General features: G+C 40.8%; 1 non-coding gene across 1 annotated transcript; it reads right to left on the bottom strand.

Moving 5' to 3' along the window:
* Positions 1 to 19186: 19186 nt before the first annotated feature.
* Positions 19187 to 19293, bottom strand: LOC148999440 (small nucleolar RNA R71). Its single transcript, XR_016170931.1, has one exon. It is a non-coding gene; the product is annotated as a small nucleolar RNA R71 (small nucleolar RNA).
* Between the last annotated feature and the right edge of the window lie 4467 nt (positions 19294 to 23760).

Below are 23760 nucleotides of genomic sequence, written 5' to 3'. Positions count from 1 at the left end.
TGATGAGCTGTACTCAAGTTCAATTGGGTTCCCAAGGCCTTCTGCAAACTATTCCAAAACCTTGAGGTGAACCCGGGATCACGATCCGAAACAATACTCAAAGGCACACCATGCGAGACGAACCACATTATCCACATAAAGCCTTGCTAGCTTATCCAGAGTATGAGTGATCTTCATAGGAATGAAATGGGCTGATTTGGTCAACCTATCAACAATCACCCACACAGTGTCAATGCCTTTACTTGTCCGAGGCAAGCTAGTCACAAAGTCCATGGAGATATCCTCCCACTTCCAACTAGGAATAGGAAGAGGCTGAAGTAATCCGGATGGAGGTTGTCGAACGGCTTTCACACGTTGGCAAGTCTCACACTTGGCAACAAAATCATCAACATCCGCCTTTAGACCAATCCACCAAAAATGTTCCTTCAAGTCCTTGTACATCTTGGTGCTTCCGGGTGTATAGTAAAGACCGATTGGTGTGCTTCCTTCAATATTTCTTTCTTAACTTCTTCATTTGCAGGCAGCACACAGTCTTCCTCTAAACAACAAAGCACCATCCATGGATATACCAAAGTCGGGGTCCGACTCAGGATTCGAAGAAATCTTCTCAACTTTGATCAAAAACTCTTGATCGAACTCTGCAGAGCAACAATCTTATCTCTAAGACCAGATCTTGCCGTCATGGCGAGAAAGAATAAAATCGGAATTCTCGAGAACGATTTCCAAATCAAAACCCTCAATAGAAGACCACAATGGTAAACTCAAAGCATTCAAATCCAAAGTCTTCTTCCTGGTTCTTCCTACTAAGAGCATCAGCAACAATGTTTGCTTTCCCGGAGGGTGATCTTGAATATCACAATCATAATCGGAGACTAGTTCCAACCATCTCCTTTGTCTCATGTTCAACTCCTTTTGGGTAAAGAAGTATTTCAAACTCTTATGATCCGTGAAAATGGCAATCTTCTCACCGTAAAGGTAATGTCTCCAAATCTTCAAAGCAAAGACAACGGCGGCAAGTTCTAGATCGTGAGTGGGGTAATTCCGCTCATAATCCTTCAATTGCCGAGAAGCATAGGCTACGACCTTGCCATGTTGCATCAGTACACAACCCAAACCAATCTTTGACGCATCGGTATAAAGCTGTCATACCACCGGAACTATCGGGTATAGTCAAAACCGGGGCACTTGTCAATCTATCTTTCAACTCTTGGAAATTCTTCTCACAAGCGTCAGACCAAACAAACTTCTCTTCTTTCCTGGTCAACTTAGTCATAGGAGCAGCCAACCGAGAAAAATTCTCAATAAACCTTCGGTAGTAACCCGCCAATCCAAGAAAACTTCTTATTTCCGTTACTGACTTCGGTCTTTCCCAATCAGCCACGACTTGGACCTTTTCGGGATCGACAGGGAATACCTTCGGCTGAAACTACATGACCAAGGAATACCACTCTCTTAAGCCAGAAATCACACTTGCTAAACTTAGCGAACAACTTCTTTTCTCGCAACCTTTGCAAAGTGAAACTTAGATGACTCGTATGCTCTTCATCGCTCTTCGAATAGATCAAGATGTCATCAATGAAAACAATCACAAACTTATCAAGCACATCATGAAATACTCGGTTCATGAGGTCCATGAACACCGCAGGAGCATTGGTCAATCCGAAGGGCATGACTCTAAACTCGTAGTGACCATACCGCGTTCGGAAAGCTGTCTTGAAGATATCACTAGACTTCACTTTCAATTGGTGATATCCGGACCTTAAGTCAATCTTTGAGAACACAACTGCACCCTTCAACTGATCGAAGAGATCATCGATTCTGGGCAGCGGATATCTATTCTTGATAGTCAACTTATTCAACTCACGGTAGTCGATGCACAAGCGCATACTACCGTCTTTCTTCTTGACGAACAAGACCGGAGCTCCCCAAGGTGACACACTAGGCTGTACAAAACCTCTATCAATGAGCTCATTCAACTGATTTTGCAACTCTTTCAACTCAGTAGGAGCCATCCTGTACGGAGTGTAAAACCCAGCCCTAACCTTGACCCGGAAACCTTGTTATTTGTAGGTCTGATGACCCGAAGTAAAGTAAGAAGTCAGCTTTGGGCCATCCCAGTAGAGGACTTGGTGTCTGGCTTTGAATCCATGAAAGTTGATGATGAGGTTCTATTTATGGAAACGGAATCCTGATGAAGATCTAATTAGTTGATGGACTTGGAGTGCTCTCTATCTTGGTTTGAAGGCATTTCTACCTACTAGGTAAGTCACTTGACTTGTGTGCAAAACCCCTTTAGGATTGGATTTGATCTGGACCTTCAATTCCCTGTTTTGGTCTTCTTTGTCGACATTGGTCGATTGATTGGTCGATTGGACCAGTCGACCAATCCACTCGACCAATGAGTGCTGTCTTTGGCAATTAGGTTGTTCTTGCTCTATTTAAGTCCAATCTCGAGTCCACTTCGTATTTGCTGCCTCCAAACCCTCTGGAACGAACCAAAGACCTTTGCAAGTCATCTCTCTTGCATCCTTGGTGTTTTCTTGACGGATCTTCGTCGAAACTCTTCTTTTTGCATCAAAAGGTATGTCTACTCTCCCTTCTTCTCCTCCATCTTTGTTTTTCTTTCCTTTTTGAGTTGAGACAGTAGAAGAGATGCTGCATTCTCTGTTGTAAACATCTCTGAACATGTTCTCATGATCATCCTAAGGATTTAAGGCTAGAACAATGATCTTAACCATGATCATTGCAAGCTTTTGAAGGATTCATGATCAAACCATGATTTAATCTCTGTTAAACTTCTAATCTGAATTCTGATCTCTTTGGATCTTCTTTTGTTGATCATGTTAGTAGTAATTACTGTGTTTTCTTTCCATGATCCATAATCTATAGATTTCTAGATGTTCTCTTCTACCATACTATGTGTTCTTCATGATGCATGATAGTTACATATATGGTAGGTTTTATTTCCTTATTTAGATTTATGCTTCTAAGCCTTATTCCATGAAGATCTATGTATGTTTTCATGTTTTCATTACCGAAAGCAATGATCCATCCTCCTATTGTTCTTGTCTTTGTTTTCTATTTCAAATTCATCAAGATCCATGTTTGAGTTAATTATGGTAACTTTTTGGTTTCCTAATTTGGATCTTGATATCTTGATTTGATTGGTGTTTTGAGGTCCCCTATTTGTTAGAATACTACTGATGTAGTCTACCCCTTGATTAGTACCCTTTTGAACCACCAAATTCGGATTTCATGTCTTAAAACTCTGATTTTATAGGCTCTTTCGTCGCATTGGTCGACTGATTGGTCGACTGGACCACTCCACCAATCCACTCGACCAATGAGTACAGCAACTCCAGATTTGGTCTGTTTCGGATGTTTTGATATCTTTTCTGTTAGGGATCTTTCCTAATATGTTGTATATACTTGTTTAGGACCTTCTTCTCAAGTTTGCCAAGATCTTACTTGATTTCTTAGGATTCCTTTGCGAGTTATAAAAGGTAAGGATGGTTATTTCCTTAATTACATAGATAGCATGAATCTAGTTTCTATATTTGAATATCATTAATATGTTTCCTAAATTAGATTCTTACAATGATATACTACTGTTGCATAACTTTGATTACAGTAGCATTACTTATTCATATTAAATTGATTCATGTATGATTTACTTACCAATGCTATACAAGTGATTGTAATTACTGATTTCTTTCCATATATGAAGTTACCATATATGTGATGATATGAATTGATGCATGTGTATGCTTACGTATGGTTTGGAAAGGAGAGGTGTCCTTTTGACACTTCTGTCCTTGGACTACTACGGGAATATTATGGGATGTTTCCGGAGATGCCCTCTGGACACCTTCCTAAACTGTTGGATGACATATCTAGGATTGTCTAGTAGTGTTTGGCTAGGATGTCTGTTATGTCGGACCCTAATCGGAGGGGTATTGAGACCGAACGACCCGTGGTAGCAATGGGGATTCATGGGCGCTCAAGACCGGTAACCAACCCGTGAGAGGACGGGAATCACATTGTGGGGGCCATTTATTGGTAGGGTTGCATATGGTTAGACTTGGGCTCACGGGCGCTTAAGACCGGTAACCAACCCGTGAGAGGACGTGAGAGCTTCCCGTTTACCATATGTGGATGATCAATAGGGTTGATGAGTCCGTAGTCCGAGTTGGTCGGTGCCATAGGATACGCTGACTCTAGTGTGAAGGATACCGGAAAGGATCGTCAGGGACGAGGAATGGAAGTATCTGGATCGACTTGATGTAACCAAGTAGAAGACTTGCATTTGGCTAGGTTTTACCACGACATGCGCCGGTACTTATACCAAATGGTTGTGAGAGAGTGTGTTGACTTAACCCCCTGCCAAGGTTTGTCTGAGGGATGAAGGACCCATTACCAATCGGCTGCTCAAGACCGGTGAAATGATCCGTGAGAGAATCCAAGATATCTTAAATGGTTGAGGATGTGAGTGGACTTTCCTAAAGAAGTACGGTGCTATGACTTAAAGCATGTCTGCCAATAGAGACCAGCATACATAGAGTTAGATTCATTCATTCATTGTTTGTCTCATATCATATTGCATTTATGAGTGTTCGGAATCTGCCATTTATGTTATTATGGATTTTTAAGCGCCTTCTTGAGTTTCTTTGAAACTCATTCCTTTATTGTACAATGTTGTTAGACTATCCTGCAGTCTTGAGTACTATGACGGTCCCTATGAAGAAGCGCAAGGCGAAGAGGCATATCTCCGGGGAAGGTGATTGCGGTTACCACAATTACTCACGAAGATCCCGCGAGTGGTTATGCTCCGTACGATGCTTAGTCCGACCATTGAGTGGAAGCGTCCTTGTGCTATTTATGAGATTTACACTTACAAGGATGTTGTCTATAAAGTGGAGAACAATTTAGTTACCCAATGTACTTGTTCTTGGGATTAGATTTTGTCTAGTTTATTCTTTTAGAGCTACTTTTCCGCTGGTTGTAAAGTGGGATTTTTGCCTCGCTTTACTTATCATTTGATACTACGATTATATTTAGTATTCGATTCATTTATGATTCATTCTTTCTTTATTGGATCTATGATTTATCTTCCGCACTCATGTTATGATTGTTCATGATTATGTTATTGTTTATGTGGGAGGTTGATCACTCGATACCCGATCTTCGGGCTGTGGATCACACTCTCGGGTATGCCGGATAGGGTACCGGCTGGGAGGGCGTGACATGATTGGTATCGAGCCCAAGGTTCGAGGAGATCCTAACCACAAAAGACAACAACTGAACATTCTGAGTCATTGATCTGAAATGACTCCTCTACTCTTAGAAGTGAATAATAGAACCTTTGAATTAGAAACTTGACCTTTGAGGCATAACAGAACATTTACGAATAACATACCATAATTATACTTGAACAAATGTCACTAATGCAAGGAAAAGAAAGTTGCATAACATACAATAATTAAAGAGAAACAAAATGAACTTCATTAATTTCAAAAGTTTTTACAAGGATTACATCTGAAATGCATAAATGGAAAATCCTAAGGTACGGTCTATCTAGGTGATCTGCTCGATCTCTGTATGCTCTGAACTCCTCTGCTAGCTGAGTCACTGATGCTCTATCCTATCTGTCGTGACTCCATCCTCTCGTACATCTGCTCTGTCGACCTCCATCCTCTCTAGCATGGAAGTCATCGATCTCATCTGTGCACCAAGATCTGAAGTCTCCGGAAGCGCATGTGAAGGGCCACCTACCTCGAAGTGCGATGAAGGAAACTCGTGATGCACGGAGCTCGGCCCTCGCGCATATCTGCATCATCTCCGGCCTGATCATCACTATCGGGACCGATATCCTCTCCTCCATCCTCGATCCCCGATCCTCATCCTACGATTCATCATCATCCTCACCCTACTGGACCGGGAGATCTCTCGGCGATGTAGTCTCATCGACGAATGGTCCGAGTCCCAATGGGGTATCCTGTGATCTAGTGTCCATCGGTGTATCCTCGAAACTCACCCCGAAATGCCTGAAGATCAAAGTCGAAGCCTCCCATAGCAAAGGTTCCGCATGCTAGGCCGCGAGAACTAAGTCCGGCATGACCTGCTGAATGATGTAGGAGAGATCGATCTCGAAGCCCATGTAGATGCGGTAGATGACTAAGGCCTCCATCACTGTGACCCGATGGTGATGTCCGGCTTTCGGCATGATGTTTCGGCCGACTATGCGACCGATAATACGTGCAGAACCCGTCATCCGTCCGCTAGTCCACGGTGTGAAGCATCGACGGCTATCCCATAGCGTGGAGCATATCTCGCGAAGCTCGTACGGCATCGGATGGCTGTCCGGATCTGCTCCTGCAGGTATCCACACACTTCTTTGTGGATAGTAAGGAACTGCAAGATCTCAGCCGGTGTCCGGGTAGAGAAGCGAATGCGAGTCCTGGAAGACCCTGCTCCCGAGGACAAGTCTAAGTGGATGTCCCTGGCCTCGAGCCTCCTCTGTGTGTAAGTAAGGTTCTTTGAAGAACAACCTCACTAGCTCCGGGTATACCGGCAAATCCTCGGTGAAGAGATGAGTCCTTTGTAATGTGTCGAACCTCTGCCGAATCCTAAAGGCTACGAGCTGGCGTAAGTGAAGTAGACGTCCCATCTCGATGTTGCGATAGCTGAAGTAGGCCTCGTACGGGAACTCGGCCCGAGGTGTGTCAAACATGTCTGGTCTCCTAACCTCCTCTCTAGGCTCGAAAGGAACCTGACCTCTGCCCCTAAGAGCACCTACGATGCGACCACGACCTCTACCTCCTCCTCGCCCTCCCCTCTGCATGGTGTATCTGTGAAAGAGACAAGAGACAATTCCAATTAGTGCTATTTTAAGATTTGAGCCAAAAGGGTATTTTCGTAATTTTTCGGAAAATTTCAAATTTGGGGGAAATTTGATTTGAACATACTAGCATGTGCGCAATACTTGGAATTTCATGTCTATGAAGTTGTTTTGATGAAAATCGATCGAAAACTTGGATTAAAGCGAAAAATTCAGCAAGAAGGAAATTTGGGGATTTTGCAATTTAGGTCAAAATTGGATTTTTGAAAAGTTGAAATTGGTTAAATCAAATTGTATGGACCTATCTACAATGTCATCTTGAGCATGTAGCATTTGATCTCGTGCGAAAATTTCAAGCGGTTTGAGAGAAAACGAAATTTTTCTAAAGATATCGATTTCGGTATAAAACTTTGCGAGATGAGCACCAATGTGTTAAAACTTGTTGTCTATGCATGGCATTGTGTTTAAAACCTAGGGAATATGTTTCTAAGCATTCCTAAGCATGATTTCTAGCATTGGATACAAGTAAAGCATGGTTTTATTGAAATGCAAGCATGAGAAGATGAAAATGGAAGAAAGAATGAGAGATTTACCTTGTTTGTGAAGATGGTGTGTTGTGGTGTTGTTGTTGAAGCACTAAATCACCTCAAGAACACTTGTGGGAACTCTTGGAGATTTTCCCTAGAGCTCTCTCACCTTTGGAAGAAGTTAGAATGAGGTTGGAATGTGGAAAATGAGGCTTATAATGCGAATTTTCGCATTTTGTCTTCATTGGTCGACTCATTGGTCAGTTGGGTCACTCGACCAATCACTCGACCAATGGTCACGGTGACCTCATTTGCTGTTGAATTTTTGGAAAATGTGATTTTTGCCTTATGGAATATTGTTTGATGACTATATGGATATATTTGAGCATGATTTAAGTTTTCAAATCATTTGGACTTGTGGTTTATGTTGAATCTTGAAATTCGGTATTTTGATGTTCTCGGTTTTGCGAGAATGGTTACTCACGAGAAGTGGGCGTGGTGAATCCGGTGGTCATGGAGGTGGTGAAATACCTCGGGGAGGTGGTGAAGTACCTCATGGAGGTGGTGAGATACCAAATGTTGATCGGGGTACTCATGAGATCCCTGGTGCCCCGAATGTTGGAAGTTTCGGAGATATTGCCAATATTATGGGCAATATGATGCGGCGACAAGCGGCTCGGTTCAACCGAGATGTTGGTGGGTTTCATGACTCTGCATAATGAGACCCGGGCTGGTGCTAATGTGAATCCTCATGCCGCGATCCTGAATGCGGGAGGTTTAGTTGGAACTCCTCATACTACTTTGATGGAGAGTTTTACGAAGATGCAAGTACCCACTTTTCTTGGAGTTACCAAGGACCCCTTGTTTCCTAACAAGTGGCTTCGTGAGTTGGAGAAGGCTTTCCGACATCTGCAATGCTCGGAAGCTCGGAAGATTTTGTTTCTTTGACGGAAGTTGCAACAAGAAGGCGATGCATGGTGGATCTCCACTCGTCTGTTTTGGAAGGTTTGCATGCGGGAGTTGTAACTTGGGAGTTATTCAAAGAGGCTTTTTGTATGAACTACTTTCCCGAGGCGGTGAAGGATGCGAAGGAAGCTGAGTTTATGATTCGACTCAAGGAACTCTGTACGTGTTGGAGTACCAACGGAAGTTCGAGGAGCTTCATTTCTTTGCTCCAGATTCTTTGAAGGAAGACCTCGCCAAAGCAAAGAAGTTCTTCAAAGGACTGCGCCCTGCCATTAAAGCTTACCTCACGAGTCCGGCCTATAGTGAGCTATGCTCAAGTGGTGCGGAACTCGAAGAAGTTGGAAGAAACGAGAGAAGGAAAGTGCTCGTGTGCAAAAGCCTTGGCGATCAAGGAATTCTGGTTTGGTGGATCGCAATGACCGTCGTTTTGTGAGACCTACACCCTACCCCACTCCTACCTTTCGGGCTAAGAGTGTGAGGTCGAGAACACGGGTTTTCAGCAGCCCGGCCGGTTTAGACGGTATGGCGGAAACCGACCACCAGCAAGTGCAAGTGCAAGTGCAAGTGCAAGTGCAAGTGCAAGGCCTTTTGTTCGGAAGCCCTCTGTTGCAGCCACCCCTGTTGGATCCGGCAATCCTGTTTGCTTCTCTGCAAGCAAGCTGGTCATTTTGCTCGTGCCTGTCCGAAGCGGCCTGCCCTTAGGCTCTGCCCTGGTGGTGAAGAGTGCTCCTGCTCCTCCCTACGGTAGAGTTTTCAGTATTTCAGTCTTGAGCGGGATCCAAGCCATGATGTGATTACGGGTACATTGTTAGTCGCTTCTATTTCTGCATTTGTCTTATTTGATACGGGTGCATCTCATTCGTTCATGTCATCTGCATTCATCAAGAAGACTAACCTAATCCCCGAGAAGTTGTCTAGTTGTTTATTGATTAGTACACCTCTTGGTCTGTTGTGAAACTAGATAAGGGGTTATCTAAATGTCCTGTGTTGATTGGTGAGAAGAACTTGGAAGCCAATTTTGTGATTCTTGACATGAAGGACTTCGATGTTATTTTGGGAATCGATTGGTTGACAGCCCACAAGGCTGTGTTCCTTTGTTCCTCAAAGAAGATTCGAGTTCCATATTTGTGGAAGTCCGGTCTTTGAATTTCGGGGTGAAAAGAGAAGGGTTTGTAAGAAGGTCTTGTCTGCTGCTTGATGCAAGTCTATGCCCTAGTGGATGATGCTTCATCTGAAGGCAAGGGTATAGTGGAGAAAAGAGTCGATGAAGTCGAGTTGTCTGCGACTTTGTTGATGTCTTCCACGATGATCTATCGGAGTGCCTCCGGACGAGAGATGTCGAATTTTCTATTGATCTCGTCCCCGGTGCTGCTCCGGTATCTAAAGCTCCGTATAGGATGGCTCCTCTGAGTTGAAAGAGTTGCAAAATCAGTTGAATGAGCTCATTGATAGAGGTTTCGTGCAGCCTAGTGTGTCACCTTGGGGAGCTCCGGTCTTGTTCGTCAAGAAGAAAGACGGTAGTATGCGCTTGTGCATCGACTACCGTGAGTTGAATAAGTTGACTATCAAGAATAGATATCCGCTGCCCGGAATCGATGATCTCTTCGATCGGTTGAAGGGTGCGATTGTGTTCTCAAAGATTGACTTAAGGTCCGGATATCACCAATTGAAAGTGAAGTCTAGTGATATCTTCAAGACAGCTTTCCGAACGCGGTATGGTCACTACGAGTTTAGAGTCATGCCCTTCGGATTGACCAATGCTCTGCGGTGTTCATGGACCTCATGAACCGAGTATTTCATGATGTGCTTGATAAGTTTGTGATTGTTTTCATTGATGACATCTTGATCTATTCGAAGAGCGAAGAAGAGCATGCGAGTCATCTAAGTTTCACTTTGCAAAGGTTGCGAGAAAAGAAGTTGTTCGCTAAGTTTAGCAAGTGTGATTTACGGCTTAAGAGAGTGGTATTCCTTGGTCATGTAGTTTCAGCCGAAGGTATTCGTGTCGATCTGAAAAGGTCCAAGCTGTGGCTGATTGGGAGAGACCGAAGTCGATAACGGAAATAAGAAGTTTTCTTGGATTGGCGGGTTACTACCGAAGGTTTATTGAGAACTTTTCTCGGTTGGCTGCTCCTATGACTAAGTTGACCAGGAAAGAAGAGAAGTTTGTTTGGTCGACGCCTTTGTGAGAAGAATTTCCAAGAGTTGAAAGATAGATTGACAAGTGCCCCGGTTTTGACTATACGATAGTTCCGGTGGTATGACAGTTTATACCGATGCGTCAAAGATTGGTTTGGGTTGTGTCTTGATGCAACATGGCAAGGTCGTAGCCTATGCTTCTCGGCAATTGAAGGATTATGAGCGGAATTACCCCACTCACGATCTAGAACTTGCCGCCGTTGTCTTTGCTTTGAAGATTTGGAGACATTATCTTTACGGTGAGAAGATTGCCATTTTCACGGATCATAAGAGTTTGAAATACTTCTTTACCCAAAAGGAGTTGAACATGAGACAAAGGAGATGGTTGGAACTAGTCTCCGATTATGATTGTGATATTCGGTATCATCTGGGAAAGCAAATGTTGTTGCTGATGCTCTTAGTAGGAAGAACCAGGAAGAAGACTTTGGATTTGAATGCTTTGAGTTTACCATTGTGGTCTTCTATTGAGAGTTTTGATTTGGAAATCGTCTCCTGAGAATTCTGATTTTATTCTTTTTGCCATGACGGCAAGATCTGGTCTTAGAGATAAGATTGTTGCTCTGCAGAGTTCGATCAAGAGTTTTTGATCAAAGTTGAGAAGATTTCTTCGAATCTGAGTCGGACCCCGACTTTGGTATATCCATGGATGGTGCTTTGTTGTTTAGAGGAAGGCGTGCGTGCCTGCAAATGAAGAAGTTAAGAAAGAAATATTGAAGGAAGCACACCAGTCGGTCTTTTTCTTGTACACCGGGAAGCACCAAGATGTACAAGGACTTGAAGGAACATTTTTGGTGGATTGGTCTAAAGGCGGATGTTGATGATTTTGTTGCCAAGTGTGAGACTTGCCAGCGTGTGAAAGCCGTTCGACAACCTCCATCTGGATTACTTCAGCCTCTTCCTATTCCTAGTTGGAAGTGGGAAGATATCTCCATGGACTTTGTGACTAGCTTGCCTCGGACAAGTAAAGGCAATGACACTTTGTGTGGGTGATTGTTGATAGGTTGACCAAATCAGCCCATTTCATTCCTATGAAGATCACTCATACTCTGGATAAGCTAGCAAGGCTTTATGTGGATAATGTGGTTCGAATGCATGGTGTGCCATTGAGTATTGTCTCGGATCGTGATCCTAGGTTCACCTCAAGGTTTTGGAATAGTTTGCGAGAAGGCCTTGGGAACCCAATTGAACTTGAGTACAGCTCATCATCCACGGTCGATGGACAATGCGAGCGGACAATTCAGACATTGGAAGACATGCTCGGATCTTGTGTGGTGGATATGGGTGGTAATTGGGATGAACACCTAGCTTTGGTTGAGTTTGCCTATAACAATAGTTATCAAGCCACAATAGGCATGGCTCCATTCAAGGCTTTGTATGGCAGTACTTGTAGGACACCTTTGTCTTTGGTGAGGCAGAGTGAAAGAAAAGTCTTAGGTCCTGAGATGATTGAAGCTACAAGTGCTATGGTAGATATGATAAGAGAAAGGATTAAGTCTGCCTTGATCAAGACAGAAATCTTATCTTGATAAGAGAAGGACCGATTTGGAATTTCAAGTTGGAGAGAAAGTCTTTCTGAAGGTCTCACCAATGAAGGGTGTGATGAGATTCAATGTTAAGGGAAAGCTTAGCCCTCGTTACATTGGACCTTTCGAGATTTTGGAAAAGGTTGGACTGTTGCGTATCGATTAGCATTACCTCCGTCTCTTGCTGGTGTGCACAATGTGTTCCATATTTCGATGCTCCGAAAATACATAGAGAATCCGGAACACATTTTGCAGCAAGCACCTGAAGGACTTAGTGCTGATTTGACCTATGATGAAGAACCGGCCGAAATCTTGGATAGGAAGGACAAGCAGCTGCGGAATCGCACCATTCCTTTGGTGAAGATTCGGTGGAAGAACCATACCCCTGAAGAAGCTTCTTGGGAGAAGGAAGAAGATATGAAGGAGAAGTTTCCTTACCTCTTTGGAAGCATGAGTACGCTTTCAATTTCGGGGGGACGAAATTTCTTTAAGGGGGGAGAATCTAAAACCCAGCCCTAACCTTGACCCCGGAAACCTTGTTATTTGTAGGTCCGATGACCCGAAGTAAAGTAAGAAGTCAGCTTTGGGCCATCCCAGTAGAGGACTTGGTGTCTGGCTTTGAATCCATGAAAGTTGATGATGAGGTTCTATTTATGGAAACTGAATCCTGATGAAGATCTAATTAGTTGATGGACTTGGAGTGCTCTCTATCTTGGTTTGAAGGCATTTCTACCTATTAGGTAAGTCACTTGACTTGTGTGCAAAACCCCTTTAGGATTGGATTTGATCCGGACCTTCAATTCCCTGTTTTGGTCTTCTTGTCGGCATTGGTCGGTTGATTGGTCGTTGGACCCGATCGACCAATCCACTCGACCAATGAGTCTTGTCTTTGGCAATTAGGTTGTTCTTGCTCTATTTAAGTCCAATCTCGAGTCCACTTCGTATTTGCTGCCTCCAAACCCTCCTGGAACGAACCAAAGACCTCTGCAAGTCATCTCTCTTGCATCCTTGGTGTTTTCTTGACGGATCTTCGTCGAAACTCTTCTTTTTGCATCAAAAGGTATGTCTACTCTCTCTTCTTCTCCTCCATCTTTGTTTTTCTTTCCTTTTTGAGTTGAGACAGTAGAAGAGATGCTGCATTCTCTGTTGCAAACATCTCTGAACATGTTCTCATGATCATCCTAAGGATTTGAGGCTAGAACAATGATCTTAACCATGATCATTGCAAGCTTTTGAAGGAATCATGATCAAACCATGATTTAATCTCTGTTAAACTTCTAATCTAAATTCTGATCTCTTTGGATCTTCTTTGTTGATCATGTTAGTAGTTAATTACTGTGTTTTCTTTCCATGATCCATAATCTATAGATTTCTAGTTGTTCTCTTCTACCATACTATGTGTTCTTCATGATGCATGATAGTTACATATATGGTAGGTTTTATTTCCTTATTTAGATTTATGCTTCTAAGCCTTATTCCATGAAGATCTATGTATGTTTTCATGTTTTCATTACCGAAAGCAATGATCCATCCTCCTATTGTTCTTATCTTTGTTTTCTATTTCAAATTCATCAAGATCCATGGTTGAGTTAATTATGGTAACTTTTTGTTTCCTATTTTGGATCTTGATATCTTGATTTGATTGGTGTTTTGAGGTCCCCTATTTGTTAGAATACTACTGATGTAGTCTACCCCTTGATTAGTACCCTTTTGAACCACCAAATTCGGATTTCATATCTTAAAACTCTGATTTTATAGGCTACTGTCTGCATTGGTCGACTGATTGGTCGATTGGACCACTCGACCAATCCACTCGACCAATGAGTACAGCAACTCCAGATTTGGTCTGCTTTCGGATGTTTTGATATCTTTTCAGTTAGGGATCTTTCCTAATATGTTGCATATACTTGTTTAGGACCTTCTTCTCAAGTTTGCCAAGATCTTACTTGATTTCTTAGGATTCCTTTGCGAGTTATAAAAGGTAAGGATGGTTATTTCCTTAATTACATAGATAGCATGAATCTAGTTTCTATATTTGAATATCATTAATATGTTTCCTAAATTAGATTCTTACAATGATATACTACTGTTGCATAACTTTGATTACAGTAGCATTACTTATTCATATTAAATTGATTCATGTATGATTTACTTACCAATGTTATACAAGTGATTGTAATTACTGATTTCTTTCCATATATGAAGTTACCATATATGTGATGATATGAATTGATGCATGTGTATGCTTAAGTATGGTTTGGAAAGGAGAGGTGTCCTTTAGACACTTCTGTCCTTGGACTACTACGGGAATATTATGGGATGTTTCCGGAGATGCCCTCTGGACACCTTCCTAAACTGTTGGATGACATATCTAGGATTGTCTAGTAGTGTTTGGCTAGGATGTCCTGTTATGTCAGACCCTAATCGGAGGGGTATTGAGACCGAACGACCCGTGGTAGCAATGGGGATTCATGGGCGCTCAAGACCGGTAACCAACCCGTGAGAGGACAGGAATCACATTGTGGGGGCCATTTATTGGTAGGGTTGCATATGATTAGACTTGGGCTCACGGGCGCTTAAGACCGGTAACCAACCCGTGAGAGGACGTGAGAGCTTCCCGTTTACCATATGTGGATGATCAATAGGGTTGATGAGTCCGTAGTCCGAGTTGGTCGGTGCCATAGGATACGCCGACTCTAGTGTGAAGGATACCGGAAAGGATCGTCGGGGACGAGGAATGGAAGTATCCGGATCGACTTGATGTAACTAAGTAGAAGACTTGCATTTGGCTAGGTTTTACCCCGACATGCGCCAAGTACTTATACCAAATGGTTGTGAGAGAGTGTGTTGACTTAACCCCCGCCATGGTTTGTCCCGAGGGATGAAGGACCCTTTACCAATCGGCTGCTCAAGACCGGTGAAATGATCCGTGAGAGAATCCAAGATATCTTAAATGGTTGAGGATGTGAGTGGACTTTCCTAAAGAAGTACGGTGCTATGACTTAAAGCATGTCTGCCAATAGAGACCAGCATACATAGAGTTAGATTCATTCATTCATTGTTTGTCTCATATCATATTGCATTTATGAGTGTTCTGGAATCCTGCCATTTATGTTATTATGGATTTTAATCGCCTTCTTACCGAGTTTCTTTGAAACTCATTCCTTTATTGTACAATGTTGTTAGACTATCCTGCAGTACCGAGTGTTATGACGGTCCCTATGAAGAAGCGCAAGGCGAAGAGGCATATCTCCGGGGAAGGTGATTGCGGTTACCACAATTACTCTGAAGATTCCGCGAGTGGTTATGCTCCGTACGATGCTTAGTCCGACCATTGAGTGGAAGCGTCCTTGTGCTATTTATGAGATTTACACTTACAAGGATGTTGTCTATAAAGTGGAGAACAATTTAGTTACCCAATGTACTTGTTACTGGGATTAGATTTTGTCTAGTTTATTCTTTAGAGCTACTTTTCCGCTGGTTGTAAAGTGGGATTTTTGCCTCGCTTTACTTATCTGTTTGATACTCTGATTATATTTAGTATTCTGATTCATTTATGATTCATTCTTTCTTTATTGGATCTATGATTTATCTTCCGCACTTTTATTATGATTGTTCATGATTATGTTATTGTTTATGTGGGAGGTTGATCACTCGATACCTGATCTTCGGGCTGTGGATCACACTCTCGGGTATGCCAGATAGGGTACCGGCTGGGAGGGCGTGACAATAATCATTCATACGTGACTGAAATAACAATTGAATCACATAAACAAGTACTATTGTAGTTGAAGAACTACAGCAACAATATAATTATAAGAAAGCTAATAAAACAGTAGCATGATCATCTAATCCAATTCAATTACAAGTTGATATGTATATTAGGTAATTAGAGATCAACCATCCTTACCTTAAAAAATCTTTGAACAATTCCGGAGAATAAAGAGGAGAGGTCCAAGACTAGCAAACAAACCCTAAACAAGCATATAACAATCATTAGGAATAAGCTCTAAAAGATTAGAAGTCAAACGGATCAAATCGGATGAAGAAACAAGTTCAGCTTGGGCAGCTTGGTTGGCAGATTGGTCCAGTCAACCCAAGGAACAATACCGGGCGAGAAAACCCTAAATCGGTCATAACTTCTTGGTTTGAAGTCCAATTGCTCCGAATTTGAAAGGGAGTTCCCCAAAACATACTAAGACTATCTATGAAGGTCTAGGCATCAAACATGGTCAAAAAGATAGAGTTCTAGTTGAAACATAGATTTAGGGTTTCATCGCAAACAGTCCATCTCATGGAAAGACTAGAGAGAATAATGATTCGCTCTAGGGAAAGAGTAATAGAAATTCACAATCAAGAAAGGTGTTGGGGGAGGATCCAGCAAATAAAAGATAAATCATGGTTCCCAATTTGGATACCCTTTCTTGGAGGTTACCAAGATTTCTTTCAAAATAAAGCCAGGGTAGATTCACAGAGAGCAAGGGAAAATAGGGATCCACACAACAATCATAGGGATGCAAGGGAGGGTCATGGTAATGGTATGGGGCATTCCTCACAATCATAAAGATAGGTAGGAAAATTAAGGAAAGAGTAATCAAGATCTCAGGTTAGATCAAATACAAGGAATATCACCATATGGCTTCAAGAACATAGAGTGAATGAGGAATTCACTCTAAGGCTAAGAGGATCAGAGAAGAGGCCATTACAGTAGTGTAATACCTTACTCATAATCATCGAAAGAAATAGAAGAGAGAATAGATCAAAGAATAAACAAATCGATTACTAACCTTTGTAGAAGAAGATTCAATGAAGAAACTCAAACGGATGCTTGAGGATCTTCCTTGGCTTCGAAGAGGAGGTTCTAGAGTTCTTCCCACGTTCTCCAGAGGCTTATAATTGATAATGAGTGAAAAACACGGAGTTACCCTTTAAATAGAACAAAATCCCTTTAAAAAAATCAGAGTTTTACAATTTTGACCATGCTGTCACTATGGGTCGATTGGTTGGTCGACTGGCCCAGTCGACCAACCAAAATAGGGAATTCAAGGTCCAAACCTCGATATTTTTGAATGGGCTTCTCACAACTCATCAAACAACCTACCTAGCATGGAGGGATGCCTTCAAACCATGTCCAACTAGGCTTTAGGTCCAACAACCAATCTCTCTGATAAGCATGCATTTACCATTATTTATTTGATTTAATTCCCCATACTTATTTAATTAAAGAGAGCTAATTGAGTATTTTTGTGTATTTTTCAGGAATAAGGAGATTTTGGATATTAGAGATAATATGGAGTAAAGTTGGCAAATATATTAGATATTGGTGGATTTTAAATCATGGCATTCAAACTTGCTGCTCAAGAAATCATGAAAAGTGAGATCTTAGCCAAATTGGAAATAGGTGGAGGTCTAAGGAACAAAATTGGTAATAAATCTGAAAATCGGGTAAACAGACCTACCTTCAGTATTTTGGGCATGTCTCTCTCGTATGAACTTGGATTTCGATGATTGAAGATGCTATGGAATGATATTGAAAATATCTACAACTTTCCAGTTTTGAGTTTTTCCAAATTCCGAAAGAATAAAGGTCAAATCGACGGGTAAAGAGAGGGGATTCATTGTGTGCGGGAGACATAAAAGAGAAGCCAGCCATAGAGAAGAAAGAAAAGACGGCGAACGCGGCTCTCATCTCTCATTGCTGAAGAAAAAGACCACATCTCTCTCTCTCTCTCTCTCTCTCTCTCTCTCCCCCCTTATGTTTCATCTTTATTTTTCTTTGAACTTTATGATAATGAGTAGCTAGTTCCTTTTCTTTGGGATGTAAATGAACCATGCTTATTTCATTAATTTGATTGTTCTATATCTTCTAGTTGATTGTGTTTGAGTTTGGCCAAAGATGTTCTATAGCTCAACGAACTAAGCATGCCAAGCTTCCGCGAAGGACGATAGTCTTGCAAAGATAGGGCGTACCTAGGAAGACCATCCTTAATTTGCTTTGAAGTGTAGAGTTATATCGGTTAGGGAAAAGCATTGGGGATTCGAAATCCCAAAGATCTTCACATATTCATAGTTAACGTTTTTGCATTAATTAATAGATTTAGTTTCAATTAGTTTTGTTGAATTCAATCTTAGTAACTTAGCCTTTTAGTTCCCCACAGTTCGACCCCGTACTTTCTGCTTGCTAGATTAGTATAGGATTTTATTTTTGATTGGTTAGCGACACGAAAAAAATTTTGACGCCATTGCCGAGGAACCAAAGCACTGTTGCTAGGATTGATTTTTGTCAATTAGGCATAATTTTTAGAGTAATTTTAGTGTTTTTAACTTTTTATTTTTCTTTGCTAGTTTAACTAATCTCTTTTTCTTTTGTTTTGTAGGTAACTGCAAGAGTAGCGATTCGATAATTAGTTTAGGTTGTTATCTTTTCTTTCTTAGATATAATTGTATTTAGGACTTTTCAATTGTAATATTTACATTAGATTGTGTTGTTTAGGTTAATTTTTAAAAATCCCCATCCCTCAGATCCCACATGTATAACTTTTGTTTGAAAGATCACGTGCATTGCGCTTCAAGTACGTCCTAGACTCTCCCTTTTGCTATAGTTATTTTCTTTGAATTTTTCTTATTTAGCTTCTTTTTTTCTTCTTCTTTTGTGTGTATGCATGGTCGTCCGTCCCTAAACCCTGAGTTGACTCCACTTGATTTAGAGTTAGAAGAGACTTTGGCCACCCTTAGAAGGCAAAGAACCATGGCAAACTATGAGCCTCCAATGAGGCCCTTGAGTGAGCATTTCATTCCTACGATATATACTCCAGTTTCTTGTATTAAGTTGCCTAACATAGAGGCGGCTCAATATGAGATCAAATCTAGTGTGATTCAACTGCTACCATCTTTTTATGGACTTGCCAATGAAGAGCCTTATAAGCACTTAGATGAGTTTTTAGAGGTGTCCTCCACGGTTAAAATTCAAAACCTCTCAGTTGATGCTTTAAGGTTACTTCTTTTCCCATTCTCCCTTAAAGATAAAGCTAAGCATTGGCTTCATTTTTTATCTTTTGGACAATGTTAAAATTTACACTTGGGTAGAAATGCAACAGGAGTTCTTTAAAAAGTTCTTCCCTATTGGCCATACCAATAGCATTAGGAGAGCGATAACGAGTTTCTCCCAACAAGAAGGAGAACAATTTCATGAGGCCTGGGAAAGATTAAAAGAATTACCTAGAAAGTGCCCCCACCATGCTATTCCTAAATGGCAATTGGTTCAATGCTTTTATGATGGCCTTAGAGACCGACATAGGGAAATGGTTGATTCTTCTTGTGGTGGGACTTTCATGCACAAGAATGAGAATGAGATATGGGAACTTTTTGAGACCCTTAGTGAAAACTCCCAACACCATGCTTCAGCAGCTAGGATTGAGATTCCATCCATTGGGCAACCAAAGAGGAGTGGTCTCTATGAGATCAATCCTACCGTTGAGATGAGTGCTAAGGTTGACTTGCTATCTAAGAAATTAGATTATCTCTTGTCATTAGGACAACAAACCCCATCTCAACTTCCTACAAGTTCTTCTTCACCTAATCAGGTTGAAGCATGTGCTTTATGTTCTAGCCTATCCCATCATATCACTGACTGCTATTTGGCTACACAATACCCTGAGTTTGTTAAGGAGCATGCACATTTGGCCCAAGGAGTCTCTAAATTGGGTAATGATCCATATCCAATGCCTACAACCCAGGATGGCGAAACCACCCCAATTTTTCATGGCGAAACTCAATGCCCAATCCCTCTAATCAAATACCTTATAGGCCACCTCCATTTAATGTGCAACAAAATGCCTATAGGAATGAGCTACCATCATCTCCACAACCCTCATATAATTCATCATTTGAGGATAAGGTGCTAAAGGCGCTTAGTGGACTAGAGCAAAACACTCAATTGTTACATTCTCATTCTCAATCCATTAACAAATTGGAAATCCAACTTGGTCAACCAGCTGATGCCATCTGTAGGAGGGAGGTTGGTCAGTTACCTAGTCAACCAATAGGTAACCCTAATCATCAAATTGGGTCTAGGAAAGAATAAGTTCAAGCAATCTCTGTTGTGACATGCAATGGGAAGGAATATTATGCACCTTTGCCTACTCCTAAGTCATTGCCCATTGATCTTGAGAGTCGAGAAGACGTTGATTTGACCCATGAGACTGGCAATAATGCACACAAGCCTAGTAAAGAAACACCACCTGTGAGTATTCCCCATCAAATTCCTTGTAAGGGGTTGCACATTCCGATTGTAGAGGGTCCTACTCCTGGATCTTACACTCCCAAAGCCCCCTTCCCTGAAGCTCTTGAGTCCTCAATTTCAGATTCTATAAAGAATGTATCATTAAGCCCAAATAGAGATGAAGAGTGCTTTGTAATTAACTTTATTGATGAGGTAGTGGTTGATTATATTCCAAACATTCTTATTGATGATCCGCTACAACATTACTTGCCATTTGGGGAATCTAAACTAAATATTGAGGAAGTCAACACATTGTTGGACTCTTCCACTTCTTTAGAGCATTCACCATTCACATTTCAATTTTGCTTCAGTGTTGCTCATTAAATGCGCAACACTGAGTTGCAAACGGCTCAGATTGAGCCAGAAAGTAACAATAAACTACAGCCGTTGATTTAAAACATGTGAAGGTTTAGTGTTTTAAGTAGGTAAACCGGTTCGGCTCAAAACATTTTAAAACCAATTCGGCTGAAAACTAAACCAAACCGCTCAATTTAGAAGTTTCAAATCGAGGGAAACTAGGTCGTCTTCTTCATTCTATTGAGAAGCAATCTGAGAGGAGAGAGAAAGAGAGAGATCTGCGAGCTGCGCAAGGGGTTTTCCGACGATGACAAAGATTTTCCGACGAACGAACTAAGGAGAGAGAGAGTCTGCGAACGAGAGGAAGCCATCTCCTTCATTCTCAAACCCTAAAGGGAGAGTGTCTGCGAACGAGAGTTCGACAAAGCTCCGGTCCAGGTTGAGCTCAGGCTTCAGACGACGAAGGAGAGGAAGAGAGAGGTTTGGGTTCCTGCATCCGCTTCTTTCTCAAATAACCGAACGAGAGAGAGGTCTGCGAACACTTCTTGGAACGACGAACACAAAGGGTCTTTAGGAAAAAAAAGAAGAAGAAAGCTTAAACAACCTGCATTTCGGTGCCTTGGTAAGCCATAAAATCGAACAAGTTTCCTGTTTTTTTATAGTAATCGTATACTTATGTTTAACTAGGAAAGGTTTCTATTGATGCTGCTACTCTGTTCTTTGAAGATTTTTACTGTCCAAGGTTTGAATGCTAGTTTTGTGAATTGAAAGTGCTACTGTGCCATTCATAGTTACATTATGTTGTTGATTGAATTTCTTGTAATCCTTCTCAGTCTAACATATTTGTATGTTCTAGCTTATTTAGAAAACACAAGATGTTTGATGACGTAACAATTTGATTTGTATATATGCTCATCAATGGCCCTACAGGCCCAACCATGGGAATGGAAAACATGTGCTTTGGTTTGTTTGAAGAGAAAAATTGAGAGAACTGTATTATCAGTTTCATATTTTATAAACATGATTTCCCCCTTCTCTTGCTTGGGTGTTGAGGACTAATTTTTTAGCACTGTTCCAAACTGGACATTTGTCTCTTTAACAGTAGTCTATCTATAAATATGCATATCAATGATAACCTCCAATTTCAGATTTGTATAATAACCTTTCTACCTTATTAGCCATTTTCTCAAAGCCCATCTTATCCTTAATGTAGATGGAAATTGGCTTCAGTAAAATTCAGGGCAACTTGGATTTTGAGACTTAACTTTGAACTGAAGAAATCTACCAACTTTTAACTTGTAAGTCATTCATTAATTAGGTGCTACCTGGTCTTCAACCCAGAACTAAATGAGGTGTTATAATTTTAATCACAAAAGTTGGTGCAGCAACTAAACATTTCATTTCTTAAGTTATAGTCTTTGCAATGTGTTTTGTTGCTGATTGTCAATTCCAAACTGATTGGGCTTTGTAGAACTGGGGCTTTTATTATTGTTCTAAATCCTTGGTAAGCTGTAAAACCTTCAATGCTTGCCTGTGTTTAGCTCATGAGCAAGGGCTTTTATATTTTTATGAAACTAAAAGGAACCATTAAATTTAAAACTGGCCCTGTGTTTAGCTCATGAGCAAGGGAAAACAGGGGCATTAGTTGTCGTTAACTAATAATTCACGGCTGATTTATACGCCAGTAAGTACTGAAATAGTGTGCTACTGTGCAGCTGTGCAGCTGTGCTATGCGTCATCATATTAGTTGTTCAACTTCAATTTTTATCTTGTGGGAAGTTAGAATGTGAAAAATAGTAAACCACATACAGCAACAAGTGAAACTTGACAGATATGGAAACAACATGCTCTCCCTTGCTACTGGTCCATGTAGAGGGAAATAATTTTTAGGGCTTTCACCTCATCATAGATATAGGCACCTTGATCAACCATGCATGCATATCTATGTATTGTGTATGTTTTTATTAGGTGTAGATACTAGGTGGTGTATTATATATGTGTAGTCAATGCTTGCCCTATATCTTGTGCATGATGTTTTCTTTCTTGATCTGAGTGCATGATGCTGCTTCTTCTGTGCACTATGAATCTACCTAATTTCTTTTAAAGTTCGAAAATATTTTCAATGCCAATGGTGCTCATGTGTTTGAACGTTTGCATTTATCTTGTCAAGGTTATATCTGTCATTTACATATAGAATATATCCAAATTGGTTTCTAGTGATCCTGAAAGAATGTGTCAGGTTTTGGTGTGGGAGTTGAAGGGAGGAAATCTATCAGGTTGTGGTCTTATCTCTATGGAGACTTCTAACATTTTACTGCTAAAACCATTTCATATTCTTTAGGTAATTTCTTTGATAACTTATGTGGTTAGACTCTCAAAAATTGTTGCTAGACTTGGATGATGATGTTCTTTTTTTTTTCTTTTTCTTTTTTTTGTGAAATTGCTTGCTTGTGAGGTGTACGCTGTGGAATCTTGGCATTTGAATTCCTAAACAAGGTGTTTTCTTTTTGAAATTTTTTTTAACAAGGAAGGAGAATAAATTAATGCGTCAAGCAGGATAAGATTTGTTACCAATCATTTTAGCACCCCACTTTTCATCTATCATTTTCATGTTAGGCAGCTTATACCCTGGTTTCTTATAAGAATCAGTTAAAGGATAATTGGATGACACATGAATACATAGAAAGGAGAAGGTTGCCCATGTTGTACATTCTTATTATATGTTGTTCCCATATGTTTCTCAGGTTTATGGTCTCTTATACTTTGGTCACCAGTCTCATTGTTTTGTAATTTTTGTAGTTTACCTTTGTGGCTGCAAAGTCCTTTTCATTAAAGGTTTAGAGAGTTCGAAGGATCCTTAAGAGTACCATTTCTTCTATCTCCTATTGTTTACTTTTTAATACATAACAGACTTCTTTTTGCCACAAAAAAAAAAAAAATCATTATATTTTAACTAAAAGACATTTTTCAGTAAATAGGGGATAACTGAGAATATGGCATGGCTATACACATCTTGGTGTATCAGTCTTTGTTTCTATTATGTTTTGCATAATCTCGCTTGCCTCCTGCCAAATATAAACAAATAAATTAACTGTCACTCAGTTTTGTTGCTGAGTTAGCTTTATTAATTTT

The sequence above is a fragment of the Hakea prostrata genome, unplaced genomic scaffold, assembly GCF_041222555.1.
Source record: "Hakea prostrata isolate BN-2017 unplaced genomic scaffold, UWA_Hpros_2 contig_5, whole genome shotgun sequence".
NCBI lineage: Eukaryota > Viridiplantae > Streptophyta > Magnoliopsida > Proteales > Proteaceae > Hakea > Hakea prostrata.
This window is presented reverse-complemented; position numbering and strand designations above follow the sequence as displayed.